Consider the following 20,870-nt stretch of genomic DNA (forward strand, 5'->3'; position numbering starts at 1 on the left):
GAAATGCGGTGAAACCTATGATTACCCCCAAGATATTGTTTGAGAGTGTTTCCAGGCTGTGGTGCAGAAAGGGGAACCCAGGTACAGCCTGATGGTCTCTCAGAGTTGAGGAGACGGAGCTAAGTTTCTAGGTGCCCAAGGCAACTAGAGATAGCTGATCAGAGTACCAGAGAGGAGAGGTGTGCCCAGTGAGAAGGCTGTGAAGATCAGTAGAGGGGCCCACTTGAGTGCTTAGTACCGATCAAAGAATGCATGTGAATAAACCTTCTGAGGCTGGGGAGAGAACCATCAGACAGAATCAGAGATAACAATGCCCAATGCATATACTGAGCCAGGACAGTGTGTAGTCACCAGCCAGGCTGGGAAAGGTCATAATTCAATGGGTGCTGTGTAGAGTACTCAGGAAATAATATTAGTTCTAGACTCAACACTGCCCCAGACCTGCCTAACAAATCATAAAAGCACTACCTGAAAAGACTGCACTGTTTCCAAACCCTGTAACTGCATCCCTGAGCAAAGCTCAAGAATACCCATAGGAATACAAAATATCCAGAACCCAAAAAGGTTAAAATTCACAATGGCTGCCATCAAACTAAAGATTGCAGGGCATGCAAAGAAACAGGAAGACAAGGCCCATAATGAGAATAATCAATCAATCAACCAAATCCAACCCAGTGTTGGCACAGGTGTTTGAATGAGCAGACAAGGACCCTAAAATAGTTATTATCAGAGTATTCTATATGTCCAAATGTTAAGTAGAAACATGGAAGATATAAGGAATCAAACTTCCAGCCTGGGAAAACCTGGAAACTACCATGGAAACTACCATGTCTGAGATGAGAAAGAAAAAATCCACTAGATGACATCAATAGGAGAGTAGAAATGGCAGAAGTAAATACACGTGAACTTTAGGACATAGTGATAGAAACTATCCACAATGAAAAACATAGAGAAAAAATAGTCCAGAAAAGGAAAGGAAGAAGAAAATGACAGAAATAAGGAAAAAGAAAGAAAGGAAGAAAGAAAAGAGCATCAACTAGAAAACAAATAGCAACTTGGCAGATGTAAACTAAAGAATGTCAAGATAACTTTTTAGACATGACACTGAAAAAATTAATCACCAGCATACCATCAGTACAAGAAATATTTAAGGAAGTACTCAGGCAGAAGGAAAGTTAGACTAGAAGGAAGTTGGACCTATACAAAGGAATGAAAAGCACTAGAAATGGTAACTACCTGAGTAAACATAAGAATTTTACTTATGGTACTTATGGTTTAAATCTCTTGAAAAGATAACTGATTGCTTAAAGAATAACAAAAACAAAATTAAAAACCCCAGTGTATAATGGAGTATTTAACATATGCGTAAATAAAGTGTAGGACACCATAACATCAAAGCTGACAGGAGAACAATGGAACTATGCTATAACAGGATTCTTACACTACACGTGAAGTGATACAGTATCACTTGAACATAAACCCTGAGAAGTGAAAGATGCATAGCATAAACCTTAAGGGAACCACTGATACAATAATACAAAGTTATAGCTAGTAAGTCAGCAGAGGATATAAAATACCTATTTAAAACACTCAGTTAATACAAAGAAGGCAGAAAAAAGAGGAAAATGGGGCCAAAGGACAGATGGGACAAGTTAGAAAACAAATAGCAAGATGGTAGATGTGAACCAGAGAACATCAATAGTCACATTAAATGTAAATAGTCTAAGGATCTGATTAAAAGGCAGATTATCACATTGAAAAGGAAAACAAGACCCACTTATATGCTGCCAACAGAAATACAAATTTCAATATTATAAATAGGTTAAAAGTAAAAGGGTGGTAAACACCAGTCAAAGGAAAGCTTTAGTAAAAGTAGATTTTAGGGCAAGAAATATTACCAGGGATAGAGAAGATCATTTCATAATGAAAATAGGGTTAATTCATCTGGAGGCCATATAATCCCAATCATTTATTAACATAATAAAATAGCTTTAAAATACACAAATCAAAAGTTGATAGAGTTGTAAGGAGAAATAGACAAATCCAGAATTATAGCTGGAGATTGTAATACTTCTCTCTCAATATGATAGAAAGTATATGAAAAATCAGCAAGGATATAGAAAACTTGAATAACACCATTAAAGAAGTTTATCTGACTGACATTTATAGAACAAGCCACTCAATAAGAGCATCAAAACATTTCCCTTTCAAGTACACAAGGAACATTTACCAAGATAGACCATATTTTGGGCCATAACACAAGAATCAATTAATTTTAAAAAGTGCATAAGCCATACAAATTAGGTTCTCTAACCACAATGGAATTAAATTAAAAATCAATAACAGAAATACTTGTAAATTCCCCAAATGTTTTGAAACTAAATAACACAACACACTTTTCTTTGTTTGGTATCATTAATCTACAATTACATGAGGAACATTATGTTTACTAGACTCCCCCCATCACCAAGTCCCTCCCCACATTCCCCATTACAGTCACTGTCCATCAGTGCAGTAAGATGCGGTGGAATCACTACTTGTCTTCTCTTTGCTGTACAGCCTTCCCCATGCCCCCACCATATTATACATGCTAATCATAATGCCTCCTCCTGTTGTAATACATGGAACTTTTATTTGTTTCTTTGTTCTGTTTACTCTATAGCTTTAGAATGTACACAACAAAAGTTATCTGAGGACACTGAAGAACCTATTATAAGTAATCAGGTTGGAGAAGTCTCCACGAGCACATAAATATTATCTATGATTTATGGAGGTAATGTAGCATAGAGCTTGAGGGGAAGACTCTGGAACCAAGGAGTTTTACATTCAAATCCTGACTCAGCTACTTAGTAGTGGTGTGACTTTGGACAAGGAAGGTAATTTCTGTGTCTCAATGTATTTACTTTCAACATGAGAGTTAAAAATAGTTCCTGCATTTAGGATTATTGTAAGGGCTAAATAAAGCCATGCATTTGAAAAAAGGAGCACTGAGCTTAGCATACAGTTGGCACTCAATAACTGCCATGCTATTATATGATTTACTGGGCTCTTGCTGTAGCATAGAGATCACTAGATCACTTCTGATTGAAGAATCTGGAATTCAGGGTGCATTTGGTTATCATTCAGAACTTTCTACCCTATGATATTACATTGTCCTAATGATACCAAGAATCTGATCGTGCTTGTAATGTCTTTTAAGAACATGTTTCACCCTTTTCCCTCATACCTATCTTCTCTCGGGGGTTGATCCTTACAGTTTTGACACATTCCTTAGTAAACACTACCATTCTAGTTTTATGGTAACCCATTTTCAGGTAAATATGATGTATTAGAGGAAGAATCCCTGCATGTACCAAGCTTGAAGGGTGATTTATGTACAATGACAGGTTAAAATGAGCTAGTTTCCCATGCTGATATAAAACAGGTATTGGGAATCTTGTCCTTCCTGGTCCCTGACTCTGCTCACTTAAAAGATGATTTATTTTCATCCACTTCTCCATTTTTCCTGACTTTGTCATTATTTTCCCATAAGCAGACGTCATCTAAGTTTTCTTACTACTTTGTCCAGGGGCCAAGTCTCCAGAAATCACTTGCCTTTATTTTGATGAGGCTTGGCTTACCATCTTCAGCAGAGTCAGTTTACATTCTTTTTGGAATATATGTCAGCCTCAGTCTTGGGATTCGGGGCCCCGTTCTCCCTCTACTATCCCTCCTATGTTTCCACTTGCATCTGGGACCAGCCAGAGTGGACTGAAGGGACTAAGGACTCCTTTTACGCTGGGTGTTCCTGGGAACTTCGTAGCTCAGTGTTGATGTTTATCTGCTCCTGTGAGTTCTTGTTAGTTTGATGCGTTCGGTTGCCTGGAGCACAGGAAATAACATGTGTTTTGATTGATAGCTTTGAGTTGTAATAGATAATCGATGCTGCTCATCCTCAGCCAGTTCCTGCTACCCCAACAGTTGAGTTTTGTATGACAAGAATAGTACCTTTGACATAAAAGAAAACTGGATATCAGCAGGTTACTCTTGTAAATATGTGTGCTTCCCGGTATTCCTTGAAAATGACTGAACTAGGCTTTCACTCTGGAACTTGAATACACTCTGTGTTTAACACTGCTGAAGAATTTAAAGCCAGTCAGCCTCTTCTGTTGTGCTGAGAGTTGCACCCCATGTGGAATCAAATAGAGAGGCTGGGGTGTCCAGGGAGTCAACAATTACCAAACATTAACTGCGTGCCAGGCTCTGAGCCCAGTACTTTACCTGGTAGCTTAGCGGACGCTCACAACAACCTTGAGAAGTAAGTTTTGCTATCCCCATACTACATATAGGAAAACTGAGGCCCAGGGAGGGTGCCAGACTTACACATAAATGGTGATCTAGGATTTAGTCTCAGCTCTGTGTGAATCTAAGGGCTCATCCTGCTATGCTGAACAGAAGGGTACTACGCTGGGCAACACTGGTGAGGGCCAGCTGCGTGTCACAGTAACAATAGCTAAAATCTATATTGCGCTTCCTAAAGTTCCAGGCACCGTTGTAAGTTTTCATTAGTTAAACCTCGTAAAACTCTGTGAGGTAGTTATTATTATCTCCATTTGACAGATGAGAGAACTGAGGCATGGGCTGCTCCACATCATAGAGCTTTAAAGTGGCAAAGCCAGAATCTAAAGGCAGGCAGTATGGAGCAACTAACGTCCTCTATTCACTAGCATATTTGATTAATTAGCCAGGTCATTAGCATATCACTTGCTTCAGTTGTCTATCGCTACATAAGCACCTACCCAAAAATTCAGTGATTGAAAGAATCATTTTATTTCATTCATGGTTTTATGAGTCAGGAATTCAGGAAGGACTCAGCCGGGCCCTTCCGGGATCCACGCATCATTAGTTGAGGTGAAAGAGGCTAAAGCTACTTCCAAGGCGACCTTTCACATACGTGCTCGCTGCGTTGTTTTCTCCCTCTCTCTCTCTCCTTTTGGGACTTCATCTTCTATGCAGCTTGGGCTTCTCACAGTAGGGTGGTTTCAGGGTGGTTACACTTCTCACCTGGTGGCTGGCTTATAAGATGCAGGCACAGGCTTTACCAGGCCAACTAATGATTTTGTGTAGAATTGGCACAGTGTCATCTCTGCCATATTCAAAAGGCCAAAGCTTTCACAGGGCCCACCCAGATTAAAAGGTAAAGAACCGACTCCACCTCCTGCTGGGGCGGTAGCAAGGTCACATTGCAGAGGAACATGTGGGGTGGGCTCTTTTTGAAAAGTGTGATCTGCCACACGCTCCTCCGCAGCTCCATCAGTCATGGGTTAGAGACTTAAAAGTCACAAGCAGGATCAATCCGGTAAGGGAACTGCTGTTTACCTCACGGTGCCGTGTCATTTATTTTAGCACTGTACTTTAAGAGAGTGTCCTTACATAATATATGAAGGCATGTCTTATACATTAAGGCTACAAGAAAGCAATTCAATGGTGTTTCTTGATTGAATGAAATTTCATAATTTTTGGTGCCCAAGAAAATGATGCAGTGAAAGATCCATTCTTCACCAAGATCTGAACTAACTTCCAGTAGAATGTAAAATCTGTTGAGGGCAGGGGTTGTAGATGAGACACCGTTTGTTTTGTGGAATAAGTATCAGACATAAGCCACAGATTTAGACTTGTTATCATCTGGATTGGCATAACACAGGGAAGTCTATGGATCACCCTGGGTACCCAGCCATCCCAGTACGTAGAGCTGTGCGTATGTCTTCCAGGATGCTAGGTGCAGATTTTGCCAGAAGCTGGGCTGCCTTTGAAGGGGTGTGCCAATCCATCAAAAGCTGTTAAACTCAATCTAGGAGCTATGAGAGGAGGTTAAGGGACCTGGCTCTTCAGAACCAATACATTGCTGCACCATGTGGTATTTTCAGTAATGTACAACAGCGGCTCTGGATTCAAAGTGGAGGTGTTTCTGCTGTGTGGAGCTCCTAACTGATGATAACACTTCCAATTTTTTTCATGTGTCATCTAATAATGCTGTAAGAATTACCAAGTATTTGTCAAAATAACAATGATAACTTTTCTATGAATGTACCATGCTGCTATACTCCACTAAGCTTGCATAATTAACTCTGCTCCCATCCCTATCCTCTTAGTGTTCAGTAAATATTTATCCAACAGACCCACATAATTTGCTACTGTGTATTGTTACAAAAAGCACAGCAAGAAAACTTGGAACCTGACGGCTTATCCTACTGGGTGTCAGTGCTCAAGCTATTACTACTGTTGGAATTACGTATCTTTAGGAATTTTGTAACAGCACGTCCAGGCTCTGTGAACTTAGGGAAATCACAAAAATAAATAAATCCATTTCAGCTGGATCCAGATGTTGACCTGAGTTACATGAAGGATAGAAGCATACCTGTTCCTCTAAGCCTAAGATGAAAAATAAAGATCTTTAGCATCTAATCAGATAAGGTCTCTGAACAAAACACATTGTCCAAGCATCCCTGGCTACCCTGATTATTTCTTCCCTTATGCTCAATGATAAGAGTGAGTTTGATGTGGTCACGTGGGCCCTTCGAAGAACCAGGCATTTAAACAGAATTTACTGGCGTTTGAAAAACTCGGTTTTTGTATGAGGAGAAGGTTTGCATGATTTGACCTCACCCAATATTATTTTGCCTGTGCTTTAACAATCACAATTAAGACCACTTAAACACTCATTCATTAGGGGTCAGTTTAAATGTAGGACCTTTATTTGGAAAATTCTGTTCTCCCTGGACATGGCCATCGTTCTATGGAGGTCTAGCATTCCTGGATTCTGACTATAAGCCAGGTGCTTGGATGAGGTCTGATCCAGGACCAGTAGATGATGACCTTGTTGTTGAAGAAATTAAAGAAGCCCTTAAAGAGGATTGCAACACATTAAGATATCCCTGTGGAAAAGGGAAATGAGATATCAGAATGCCCACGGTTTCAATGTCATTGCAGCTGGTATGCACCCTACTCAGTAGGTACCTGTTGCAGTTCAGGTTCCCAAGAACTAGACTCTGAGACAGAGATTTGCGTGTAGGAGGCTTTTGCGGGGAGGCTTTTGTGATTAATCACTATGGGAGAATGGAAGAAGCAAAACTGGGTAGAGGGAGCAGTTGAACAGAGAAGCAATTACAGCAGAGGCCTCAGCTGAACCTCCGGGGAACTGAAGACCTGAGATGGCCCTGAAGACTTGTCCCAAACTGATTCAGGTGGGTCATGTCTCTATATACTCAGACTGGGCAGTCTTTATAGACCCAGATTCGAGGTTGGTTTCCCACAGGAAGAGGGTATGACCTTGGGTGAGGCAGCTGTCTTCAGCAGAGGACAGTTCTAGAGAGGGCAAATAGCCAAAGGCTTTCAGCTGCCAAGACTCTCAAAAGCTGAGGAAATGAGTGCTTCAGCCTTCAGGGAGCACTTTAGCAGCACATCACAGCATCCACTACAGTGCTCATAATGTATAAGCTCCTGCAACAATGCAGGACATTTGGGTCTTGTTGGTTCTTAATGTCTACTGGGTTTTTATTCGACAAATGGCACTCATTCCTGCACTCGTTCATGATATCATGGAAAAGACATTTTAGGAATGTCAAGCAGTTGTTGATTTCTCATCCTGTCAGTACTTTTTCATGAATATGTATTACTTTTCTTACCACTCATGCTTCACCTTAGGTGGAAAATGCCAGATACTTCTGAGGCATAGAGTGCTTTCTACTCAAAAACAGAAAACCATCTGCATAACCAAAATCCCACACAAATTGAAAAAAAAATGAAGATGTGCTATTAATTTCAGGATTCTAATACTTTCTGACTACCTCATTGTCATGTCTTCACAATTTACAATAATTCCCCTATTTATTCAAAACAAGTTTCATTTCTTTATGTTCTTATTTATTGCAATCCATTAGCTATGCACTACTTACTGTGTGCCAGGCACTGTTCTAAGTGCTTCACAAATATGAATTCTTTTAATTCTCCTGACGACACTATGAGTTAGGGAAAGTTAATAAACTGATTTTACAGATGATCAAACCAAGGCACTAAAGAAGGTTTAGTTACTGACACAGCTGGTTAGTAGTAGAGCTGTGATTCCAACCCGGGTAGTCTACTTCTAGAGTCCATGCTCCTCATCCCTATGCTATGCTCCTTTGTTACATTAAATGCTGATGCCATTTGGCTTCTTCTATCCCCTACTTGAAAGAATGATGTGAGACCTAGATGTGAGATCTCCATTTCTCACCTCTTGGAACTGATTAAACAATATTTTAATCTTATGGGATCCCAGAAAGTTCTCTCTCTTAAATGTTTAGGTGTATTTGGGTGTGTGTGTGTGTGTGTGTGTGTGTGTGTGTGTGTGTGAGTTGGAGGGAAAGTGATGCTGGTGGTGGTAAGGGTAGAAGCAGTGAGTATGAATAGAAGAGAAAAGAGTTGTGCACACACGAAATTCATGTTCTTATTCTAAGAGGCGATAATCACTGTTCGGCCAAGATTATATCCTAGAATATCATGGAAGTCTACACTAGAAGTTAGGAGGACTATGTTGGTGATCTAAAATTACTCTTGATGAGAACAACTTAAGAATGAGAACAATTTAAGTTCCATCCAGTCCAGATTAGTCAGGATAGTCTTTCAGAATAGTCTGCTTTTCCATGTGAAGTTTACTAAAAATCTTTGGTTAGGAATACATAACCATTTTTCTATAGCATGATAAGAACTTTTATTGTACTATGCTCAATTCCTTAACAAAATATCTTGGAGTTCCTCCAGTTTCATCTTAAATGTCACAGATACGCACCAGTTATTGTAACAGATATTGCCAACTACGTTGATTTCCAATGGTGGGCCCTATTTACCTCTCTTGCATTATGCTCTTTGGAAAAGAACTTTCTCAGAACTGTTATCAGGAGCAGGGCAGCCTCCTAAGATTTGGGCAAAAAGACATTCTGCCGGAGCTTTTATTGCCTTATGTGCCATTTCCCCTCAACCGCAAGGCCTGGTCTTGCCATGTGACTAAGGCGGCAGCATCACAAAGTTTGCTTTCAGCCTCTCCATTCTGTCAGAGGTGCAGATCGAGTTGCGATAGAAATGGCACAGGTGCTCCTTTGCCTAGACTCTAATTTCTCTATACCACAAAATTGAAAAAGGTATTTCCTGCCTAGATTATTGTGGACAGATCCGGGTGGTACATAGTCTAAATCACAGAAGCAGTTCTCACAGATAGGTATGACAACAAAGGAACCAAGATAGTTGTTTTGAATTAATTTTCCAGCCACACACCTTGCAAATTCCCTGACCGTGCATTAAATCAGTTCACCCACATCACAGGGACGGAGAGTGGAGAAATCTCATATGTCCATATCCACTAGTGTAATATATGGCCATGAGCCAGCTGGTAAGGCCAGCCTCAAAGGGACTGTTTATTAAAGTGAGATTCCTCAGACCACAGAGGGTCCATGGACATACTGTCAGAAGTCTGTGCATATTCTATGAAAATTTACTGATTCAATATTTAGATTTTGATAATAATTTGAATATACTAAATTAAACATAATCCATTTAATCCTATTGGCCAGTTCACCCTGAGTCTTGTCACTATATTTCAGTGGCTGCATGTATGATTAGGTTTGCTCTCATATTGGTGTTAAATAATATCACTTTACTGTCAATACCTGTATTAGTCAGGGCTCTCCAGAGAAACAAAACCAATAGGATTGATCTGTCTATCTATCTCTCTATCACCTATCGATATACATACAAGAGGAGATTTATTACAGAGATTGACTCACATGGCTATGGAGGCCAAGAAGCCCTACAATCAGCTGTCTGCAAGCCGAAGAACCAGGAAAGCCAGTGGTATAATTCGGTCCGACTCCAAAGGCCTGAGAACCAGGCAGCCACTAGTGTTAAGTCCCAGAGGCCAAAGATCCAAGAGCCAGGAGCTCTGACGTCTGAGGGCAGGAGGAGATGGATATCCCAGCTAAGGAAGAGAGAATTTCCCCTCCTTTGCCCTTTTGTTCTGTGTGGGCCCACAGGGGATTGGATAATGCCCGTCTTCTTGGAGAAGGCTGGATCTCTTCACTCAGTCTACTGAATCAAATGCTAATCCAGAAACACCCTCACAAACACACCCAGAAGTAAGGTTTCACCAGTTATCTGGGCATCCCTTAGCCCAGTCAAGTTGACACATGAAATTGACCATCACATTATGCAATTTAAAAAATATAGGGTGGATGTGATATATAAAAGAGGTCTTCAGCCTCCTTCCTGTAAAAGGCAAACAACCTAACAGCCAAGGGAGTAAGAGCAAAGGCTGCACAGTAGTTTGAAAAAGGAAAAGGGGTGCGAAAACTGAGTTGTTAGGCGTCACATGGTAGTAAAGGTTTGTTGAACTCAAAAGAGCCTGCCCTGTAGCAGAACCACTTAGAAACAGGCTCATCCCTGCCTCAGAGACTTTCCGGCCACTGTTCATTTTGGAACACTTAGCACCGTCCCCAACCTCTCCGCAAATAATACCCAAATACTCTTTTTCTTCAAGTTTTTATACAAATGTCACCTTTTCCATGAGGCCTTTCTTATATTACAAATTGCAACTCCCTTTCCCTGCAAATTTTTATCTTTCCTTCTCTAGATTTCTCTCCTTAGCACCCATTACCATCCAACACATTGTGCATTTCACTCATTTATTTGGCTTACTATCTGTCTTATCCTCATAGAATGTGAGCTCCATGAAAGCAGAGAATTTTGCTCAGTGATGTATCTGTGGCCCCTGGAAGAGCCCCTTTGGAAATAACAAGTGCTCAATTAATGTGTGTTGAATGAACTAACAAATGCACGTATGAATGAAGATTTACACTGTGAGCACCAGTTTGACTTTATCACATTCACCTTATTCATCACATCAATGTCATTCATTTGTATTTTGCCATTTTGCTCATATTTCATTTGTAAACCTGTTTTTGATTTATATTTATACAGTAACAATACATATGAGCAGCTTATTATACCTAGCACTACGTCCCTACATATTTAAGTAACACAATAAGAAATAATAAAGATTTGAAACCTCTGGGTTTTTTTTTCCTTGAAAAGACATTTGTACACTGTTCAAACTTTAAAAACAATATTGGTGAGCACATGGCTGGCTAGGGAAAGCATCAGGAGGGGTCCTGTTTACTGGGGCACTCTGCGATTCAATCTTTGTGACTGATCTTTCAAGTTCTCCCCTCCCCCTGGCACCCCTTGGGTAGCAAGAATTGTATGAAACAAGGAATAGGATGTGGGCAGTCAAGTCGCATTTTTACAAAAAAAAACTAAAGCCCTATTACCCAAGCCAGATCCTCCCCTGCCCATTAGTATTACTCAAAAATTGCAACAACTTTATGAATCTGTCTTTTAAATAAGGTCTCATTTCTGTGAAATTGTAGTTTTTGTAAAGCACATTCAGAGGTTTCTGTGGTAGTGTATATTTTCCCCCTTCAGTTGATGGGTGTAACTATTGAATGCACTGAAAAATCAATTGTTCCTGGGATGATTTCCCCACCTACTGTTTTATCCCAGTGTGTTTTGTGGGTGTAAGCTCAGTGCTTCAGATGCTTGCTAGGTTTTTATTCTTTTGAGCTATTTCTTTGGTTATTCTAAAAGGCCCAGGACAGTGCTTTCAAATATAGAAGGAACTCTATAATTTTGAAGGTAATGTTATAAACAGACTCTTCCAGTCTCAGCCCTGGAGGTAAGAATAAAACACTGTGTTTTGGGATTTAGAATGCTCCCCCTTGGCCACTCCCTAGCTCTGCATCAACCACGTGTCACACATATGGTAAGCTTTACATCCCTCGTTAGCTACAAAACAGTGATTACATTGTAGCTTAAGCCTCAGAACTATGCATAACTATCACAAAATGGCAGAAAAAAGAAAAAAGCCTCCTTGTAAGAAGCATGGATCACAGATGGGGAAATTTCCCTTTCTCTCCTTCTCCTTCTGAACACCCTAAATATCTACTGCTACTGGATGCTGTATCTAAATAGAGATTGCTACTGAATTTTGTAGCTAAAGAAAGCCCGAATAAAACAGTATTCCCTCATGATCCTGACAGCCATACCACATCTTTCTCAGACCAGAGATTCGCCCCTTACTGTATGCAGTAGCTTACTATTGCATCAAAGGCAGAAAAAAAATAATTGTAATTATCATACCATCTTGTTTCAGGGCTGTGATGTTGGGTCCCGTGTGTTCAGTGGGAGTCCTCCACCATGAGACTCCCCCTGGGACAGGTTAGAAGCATAGAGTTTACTGCTACTGCTGTTCCTCCCTTCCCTGGGCCTCTCAGACAGGGTGGGGGCTTTGAGAAAACTTTGTCTGCTTCACCTCACTCCGCGCCCAGCTACATCATTAGTATAACCATACAAGTACTTATAGTGAAGAGACATGGGCAACTCAAAAACCTTCTGTGGACATCCTGTTATGTGCAAGATTTTGGGCAAACATGTTTCTTCTTCAGTATCTAATGGGTCCTAACATATGAATCACACATTCTGGTTGAACATTCTTGTCATTAAGCATTTCCAATTGCAAACTCCCAAAAGTGTCTTTATAGCTGGCAGTAACAGTCCGGACCCTTCCAGTTGCCCTTTTAATTTTACACTCGCACTTTCCATCACTCACCAGAAGCTCATCTTGTCCCTTAACCAACCCTCTTAGCCGTGCCTCCTCTTAGGGTGCTCTATTAGTTATCTATGGCTTTATAACTATATTGCTATGAACTTAGCAGCTTAAAACAATACACACTGGCTTACGATCTCAGGTTCTATAGGGCAGGAATCCATCACGGTTTCCCTGGATACCATACATCAGGGTCTCTCATGAGGCCTAGGAGTAGACCAGGGCTGGAGCCTCATCCGAGACTCAGATGGGGAAGGATGTGCTTCTATAAGTGCATGTGGTTGTGGCAGGATTCAGTCCCTTAGGGGCTGTTGGCCAGAGGCCACCTCTGTTTCCTTGCCATGTGGACCTCTCCAACATGAAGGCTTACGTCATCAAAATCAGGAAAGAGGAGAATCTGCTAGGATGACAGGAGACACAATTGTAGGTGGCTTAATCATGGAAGTAATATCCCACCAAGGATCCTGTTTTCTTGGAAGAAAGTGTGGCAGGGGATCACACAAAGATGTGAGTATCAGAATGCAGGGAAAATTAGGGCCATCCTAGAGTCTGTCCACTACAAATGCTCTGCAGTTAAAATTGATCTACAAAACTTTACTACTAGAAATTAAATATTAGTGCACTTACCAAATCAGTCCAGTTGTAGCAGACACTGTTGATATCTCCTCCATATTCACTTAAGTCCAACCAATTTTAGTGCACCCTGGCTTGACTTCCAACTGCTAGCAACCACTTCTCTGTATATGAGACCTTCTCTCTTTGCAAAAGCCTGCTCTGTCCGGAGGATACATCTTTTTTCTGTCACTGTGATTGACTGTTCTGAGATGCAATCATTCATACAGCCTTTCTGAAGATGCCTCATAGGACCAGGCAATTGCCTACACTTGATCTGAAGCTTAAAAGTGTATCCTCCAATATTTTTCTCCAGACTCCCTTACCTCAGTACCCCTTTTCTTATCACTCCTGCTTTCTTGGGTTTGATCTCTCCAGCAAGGTTTGGCATATAAGCTTTTTGCCTAAAACTCTGTTTTCTAGGTTACCCAGGCTAAGACCTGTAAAATCAAATATTTAGAATCTGGCACAGACTTACTATAAGGTTAGAATAGTGGGGTATTCAGAGAAATGAGAACATCATATTCTTCCTGTCATCTCACATCTCACTCCTAAACCCGGAGCGTTCTTCAAATATACTTCTCCCCTGCCCCCAGGTATCTACTGTGTTTAAACTTCGCCCTGAAGTTACCCTGAAGTATTAATACTTCTGTCCCTCTTGGACCCATTTTCCCATAACCAAGATACAATGTGTGTCCTTTATCCTGAGGCCGCTGTTCCAGTGCTGGGAAGCATGTTTATTATATATGATACTCTTGTTACTTACCCTGAGGGTATTCCCTTTGCTCTTTAGAGTCAGGCTTCACCGTGTGAGTTATAAAATCACCAAGGAAGAAAGAGTAGCACTAGCCAAGTTACAATTTTAAGAAGATGTACAAAACCAAATGGAGAGAAAGGGCCTTCAGGCTGCTCTGCACTTCCAAAGTAGAGTTCTAAAAAAAAAAAAATAAGCAGGCCACACATAAGGAAGCAGGCAAACTTTGTTTTGCTGAGAGGACTCTTATCTTTGGATTAATTCCAAGAGGAAAGCGGCTCTGAGTGAGTCATAGAATAAGTAGGGCAGAGTTTGCCTTTCAGGGAATGCAATAGTGTAGGCATACCCAGAGGCCCTCGAGGACGCTCAGCAGGCATGACTTCCCAAAGCCCCAGACTATGTGAGGCAGGGGCCTACCATGCAGAACTCTCCCATCCATATGAACTCGCTCTGGCTCTGTTCCCATGCCTACAGCAGACTGAGTTTTCAGAGGGAGCTCATCTCTCTGTTTAATCTGCCCTCTTAGTGAAGAGGTTGGGTGAGACAGAGTTGGGTCTGTAGTTGATAAGGGATCACCAAACCTGGAGGTATGCAAGGCTGTGGGTCAAAGTAGAGATTTCAGTAGTGTGGGTTGAGAGCTGATCGATGGCATGTTATGGCAAGGGGTTCCCAGGTGGGCCCCAACACCAGCGCATGGGTCCCAGCACGGGATGTGCTAGAGAAGGAATTCAAGGAGAAGATCCCAGTGGGTAAGGGAACGTGACTCTATATAGAGCAGGTTCAGAAGGCTGCTGTCCATGGCTGGGTATTTATGAAGCTGGGTAGTTCCATGTGATTTAAAGGACCAGAGGCAGGAGAGACACTGCTCTAAAGTCAATCAGTATGTCACAGATTTCAATGTGGGAGATACTCAATACCTAATAAACTCATGACTTAGTGGCATTTCATGGCAGTTGTTTCCCACTAGAAGCAAATTCTTCAAGTGCAAGCTGACAGGGAAGCATAATAGAGAAAGCAGATAAGCGAGAAGCTGCTCTAATTAAGAATACGACAGTAGAGATGGATGGATTAGGTGCTTTCACACCACCTCCAAAATCTGAGCCCCTGAGTCTCTCTCATGCTGTTTCTAGTGCACCATGGGATAATCTCTGAAAAGAAATTCTATGCCACCTGATAGCAGATGAGTAAGGCGACTGGGGTAGAACATGGGGTGGGAGGAGGTAGAGCTGGTGCAGACAGTGCCATTCTTCTGCCACTGAAGAATTTGTGAGTTGAATACTCTAGAGTGCAATTTCTACCTCCACAATGCCATGGAGAACAAGTGTGAGTGTTCAGAGCTCTAGGCACTGTTTAGAAAACACTGATGGTCTTGAATGCTTTTCTTCAGTATCCATCTGTGTGTGTGTGTGTGTGTGTGTGTGTGAAAAATAAAGACCTCTTTCTTGTTTTTTATCCACCAGATAAATTACCCAACACTTCAAAGCCTCATCAGGACAAGACTTTTAGAATCATGATCTTTGATCAATGCATGATCTTAGAATTTCTTCTGCATCATCAAAGACTAAATTGTACTGAAGGTGGCTTTAGCATTAAATGCATTTAATTATATGTCACTTCTTTGAAAAACTGTCAATGTCTATGAGGTACAGTTAGTCACAGTCTATTTGTATCTAGTGGACATTTAGTTTATGATATTTTAGATGAAAGAGAATGTACTAGCACTTGTTAGATCACTACTGTTTCACAGCTCCTCCTTCCCCTGAAAACACCCTCAAACTTCTGCCCCTTGTTGCTTTCTCTACTTGGTAAAATTTACCTCATGTTGTTTTGTTTTTCTATCTTGACTATGTTCCTTTTGCTCAGTTTTTTCCCCTTTGGCCTTTTAATTGGCCATGTTTGTTTTTCTTGTTAACAAATGCAGCATATGTTTTCATCTAATCACCAAGACCACCCACTTCAAAGTCATACAGTTTGTTAAAATGAAACCACATGCTTAAAGAAATTCTTCATAGAGCTTTCATATGTCTGTGTTTAATACTGACCTGCAGCCTTAGAAGCTTGCTGTAAAATTGTCATCCTGGAATTTCTTTTCATTGAACTGTTTCTTGGCTCTCAAGTCTTCCTCATTTTTCTCATTCTTGGATTCCTTCTAGTTTTAGTTTTGCCGAACCACATTCTCAAGTAACTTCAATTTTGTTCACAAGAGTGTGTGGTTATTAAACCTCATAAGTCCTTGACAGTCCAAAAGTGTCTTTATTTTTGTATTGTAGACCTTGCTAAAAACTTGCCTGGATACAGAACACTATATTGAAAAATAAAAGTTCATTCAGAACTCTGAGACATTGCCCCATTGTCTTCTAGCATGTGGTGTTTATAATGACATATATGATTATGGTTTCTTTTCTGTTCCCCACTGACCTCTCATGCCCAGGAACTTTTAGGATCATGTTTTATCACTGTTACGAAATTTTCGTTGCATGCTTCAATGTGAGCTTTTCTGTACTTATTCTGTGGAATATTTATTGAGCTCTTTAAAGTTGAAGATACGATTTTATTAAACTCTGGGACATTTTCTTCTATTATTTCTTTGGTTATTTCCTTCCCTCTGCTTTCTTGCTCCATCCATCTTTCTGGATCAATAGATTGATATGCAACCTCTTATATGTGATCTTCTATATCTCTTATTTCCCTTCTATTTTCTCCCTTTTCTCAAGTATATTCACAGAGTTATATTTTTAGTTTTCAAGAACTTTTTTCTTTGCATGCTCTTTTTTTATAACATCTTATTTTATGTAAGCAATATTTTCTTAAATATCTTTAAGAATTTTTAAAAGATTTGTTTTTAACTTATATCCTATCCTGAATTCTCTTTTTCCTCTGGGATCTTTTAAAAATTATAACATTAGGTCCTTCTATTGTGAGTTGATGATTTCTTCAAATGCCATATAATCCTAGGTTGTATATTTGAACTTAGAAATGTGGGAACAGGATGAAGTAGTTGGTATTGACTTCCTCTGGTGCTGTGTAGATCTTTCTCCATCCTAAATAGAAGGCATGTCGTTCTTGGGGGAGCTTTGTTTTGGAGGGTGAAGGGACAGAAATAAGGGAGGCAGGTTGAACATCTCCCCTATAGTCAAAACAAAGAGGCTTTTCCAATAGGGTACCCAAGAACCACAATAGGACTACAGATCTTTCCATTTCTTTCTGGAACCATTCTGTTTGAAAGTAGAGTCAGTCTCTCCCCATGGGAGTGGAGGGTGGAGGACAGCTATTTTTGACATAGTATTTCCATTAATCATTCTGAGTTCTCCTTCACTTCCCAATCCAGCTCTTCATACCTAATAACTCCTAGCTCAGAATCCCTCCATCTTCAGAGGCTGTTCAGCTGCCTCTTCCTCTTCTGCCTTCTTCTGTGTTGTGAGCTGTTGCATCCACCTGTCATCTGTCAAAATAACCCCTCATGTTTTCAGTCTTTCAGAAATGTATCAAAACTTCTGGTCAATCCTTGGCCCTTTATCTCCTTTTTGATTCTGTTATAGATGTATTCCCTTTTATACTTCTTCACTGTCATTTCAGTGAGGTTTGGAAAGAAAAAGTAAAGCCTGCCATTCTAAAGGAGGGCTAACATTCTGAGTGAATTTTAGATAAACCTCATTCTAGTGAAGTCTGCTCCACAGGAAAGAGAATTATAGAAACAAGTCAGGCTATTTGTGCTAATTTTTGTGTAGCAGTTCCATCTTTCAAATTCTGTTTCCAGAAGTTTCCTTGGCATTCTAAATATTAAAATGCTGGTTGGCATACTGTACTATTAAATTATACGTGTTGAAAATTTAACACTTGTATGCAAATGTTAATTGTTATTAAACTACACATAGTGCACAATTAAAATCTGTATGCACGTTTACAAAGTCTACAGTTTACAAAGTATACTTACATATATCTCAGTTGAGCCTCATTACAAGACTTTAAGGTATATGATATACCAGGTTATACTAACTACTGTGTAGTGGTAAAGCCAATTAGACTGCTTTGTTTTTAGTCTTGGCATTGTAGTTGACTTGCTGAAACTATCTATCTTAATCTTCTAAAGCTACTTAACTTTTCTTGTACCCAGTTTTCTTACCTGTAAGCTTAGATTAATAATGGTAATTCCCTCAGATATGGCTATGATAAGAAGTGATGACGACTGTAAACACTTAGAATAGGACTTAGAACATAATAAGCACTCAAAAAATATTAGTTATTATTGTTATTATTTACTTCATAATTGTCTCCTATTCCTTTTAACAGATGACAGAACTATGTGGGATTAGTCAAGTCTCTCATAGACTCAGTAAATCAGAAACAGATCCTGCATACAAATTATGTGTTCTGACTCCAAATTCAAGTTATCTCCAAGACACCATATTGTTTCAACATGCTAAGAAGGTTAAAGATTAAAGCTGGGAATGATTGCAGTGTTCTCTCTCCTCTCCTTAACCACTAACCAAAGATGTGGTGCTATGCAAATTCTATGGATAGAAGTTGAGGGTGGAAATTTATTTTAAATGGATGTTCAATATCCTTTATCTATGCTTCCTCAACACCAGTCTATGAAATCTTTGTGTAATATATTGCAATTATTAAGCAAACACTTGCTTCAGTTAAAGGAGCTCCTTGAAAATGTGGACCAGCGTGGTCATTTTTGTGTTGCCAGTGCAGCATAAACAAAATTTATGTGAAATTTCAAGCTCAAGGATATTTGACTAAAGTTACTTAAACAAAGAACACTAGTGAAAATACCAAATCTATGTTCTTGCTTCTGTATTTTTGGACCTTATGGAGGCAACGAACTTACAAAATTGAGACTCACTGCATGGACTTTTTAGGAAAGTACATACCACTACAGTTCCTTGGATCTCAGATGAGCTGAACCATCAGCACATCAATACATAGAGAGTAAATATTTAAACAAACAAAACAAAAAATATTTGGAGGCCCAGATTGGAGATCAAGACCTGCCAATGCACATATTATCTTCCACTAGTGATTACTCTCATTTCGGATCCTAGGATGAGATTTGAGGACACAGATTCTAGAATTCCTTTCCTTTCGTTTTATTTTTAATTTTTTCTTCTGCTTGCATGATGCTTGCACACTCCAGAATGTTTGTACACATTCTTTTTGAAGCTCCAGAAAAGTGGCATGAAAGTTTTGTTTGTGGCAGGAAGAAAAAAGGTGGGATATAAACAGATTTGGGTCCCCCAGGGATATTAATAGCACTGCATAAAAATGAGTAATACCAAATAGCACGCGCATTACTTTTATTCTTCTCTATCATCATATTTTCCCCAGAATCCAATGTCACAGATATAAGACAATTTTTAGCATTAGAAGGGGCAATCACAATATTAGACGACAATTTCTTCTTCCTTATCACAGGGCACCAAAAGGGCCCAGGTTAGAGTCTTGGAGTTGATATACCAACACTATATATAGCATTCAAACTATGATAATACTTTAGTGAATTGCAAAGTTAACAGGGAAGAACTTCCATCTCGTGATGATAACTTGCATGTATTTTCTGAAAGATGGTGTGGCCATCCATACTTTTAGATATATAGGACGGATTTTTAAGAATTTAGCTGGTATTTGTTTGCTGTCGGTTGAACTCGACATTGTCATCAACCAGTGTCTATAGTGAAAGCCACTACTGATCAGAGTCTGATGAACTAATGGGCCAGAAATCCCCAATATATTCTGGATAAAAAGAGATTTGGGGTCCTGCGGGACCTAAACAAAAGGCTGATTAAAGGTCCAAAACACAGCTGATTCAGCAAGGGCAGGCAGTCTTGGCTCTTCCCAGCACCCATTGCTAAGAGCTGGAGGCGAGAAAGCCCTGTCAAACCCGTCAGAGCCATATCTGACTGTGGCAATGTTTAAAGTGAGTGTTCGGTCCCCTGTTTATTTCTCCCTGCTAACTACCCTCTGTCACTAGCTTTGTAAGCTGTCCTGCCAAGAAAAAGCAAGTAGCCAGACATATGTCTGAAACTTCAGCCGCTATAGCGGACCTCAGGAGGCCCACTTCTGAGGACCGGACAGAGAGGTTTGGGTTTGACAGGAGATCGTACTCGGCTCAGCCTTTTTGAGGCTGGAGGTCTGTCACAGGTTGGTTTCCCTCAGAAGCAGACTGAGTTGGAGATAAGCATACAGGACGTTATTAGAGGGGCTCTAGGGAGCAGTACTGGTAGCCGGGAGGGGAAGGAAGAGGGACTGAGCAGAGGGACAAGTCCAGCTGCGATCACGTCTCAGTGGTAAGTCCTGACCAGCCCCACAGGCAGCCCTGAAGCTGGAGTGGTTTTCAGAGTTGTCCCAAGTTGGGTCCAAACGAACAGGCCCTGTAGACCCCCACATTGACCAGTCATTGGGCTTGGGCCACCCCAGGAAGGAGGTGCGATCTGAAGCCAAGTGTTCTTCAGCTCAGGCAGTCCTGGGAGGAGAGGGTTGACAGTTGAGGGCTGTCTGCTGAGGGTGCTGTCAGCAGCTGTAATCCTAAGAGGGGTTTCTCGATGGTGGATCCCAATGTTCACCACAAGGTCTAATTTCAGTGCGGCCGGCTCGCAGTTCAAGCCCCAAGCCTGGCCTGCGACGTGAAGAGTGTGCTGGCTCCTGTGATGTGCCCTACCTACTCTGTGAGCAGCAGGGTTTGCCTCTTATGCAATGCCAGGTCTAAAGGTAGGGCCCCGGCTGGCTGTGATAACAGTAGAGCTCCACGAAAAACTCCAAGACAGTGATAACAATATCAAGAAGAATACTAAACACAGGTAACAGTGCTTGGCACTCTTCTAAGCCCTC

Source organism: Manis pentadactyla, chromosome X (assembly GCF_030020395.1).
Source record: "Manis pentadactyla isolate mManPen7 chromosome X, mManPen7.hap1, whole genome shotgun sequence".
NCBI lineage: Eukaryota > Metazoa > Chordata > Mammalia > Pholidota > Manidae > Manis > Manis pentadactyla.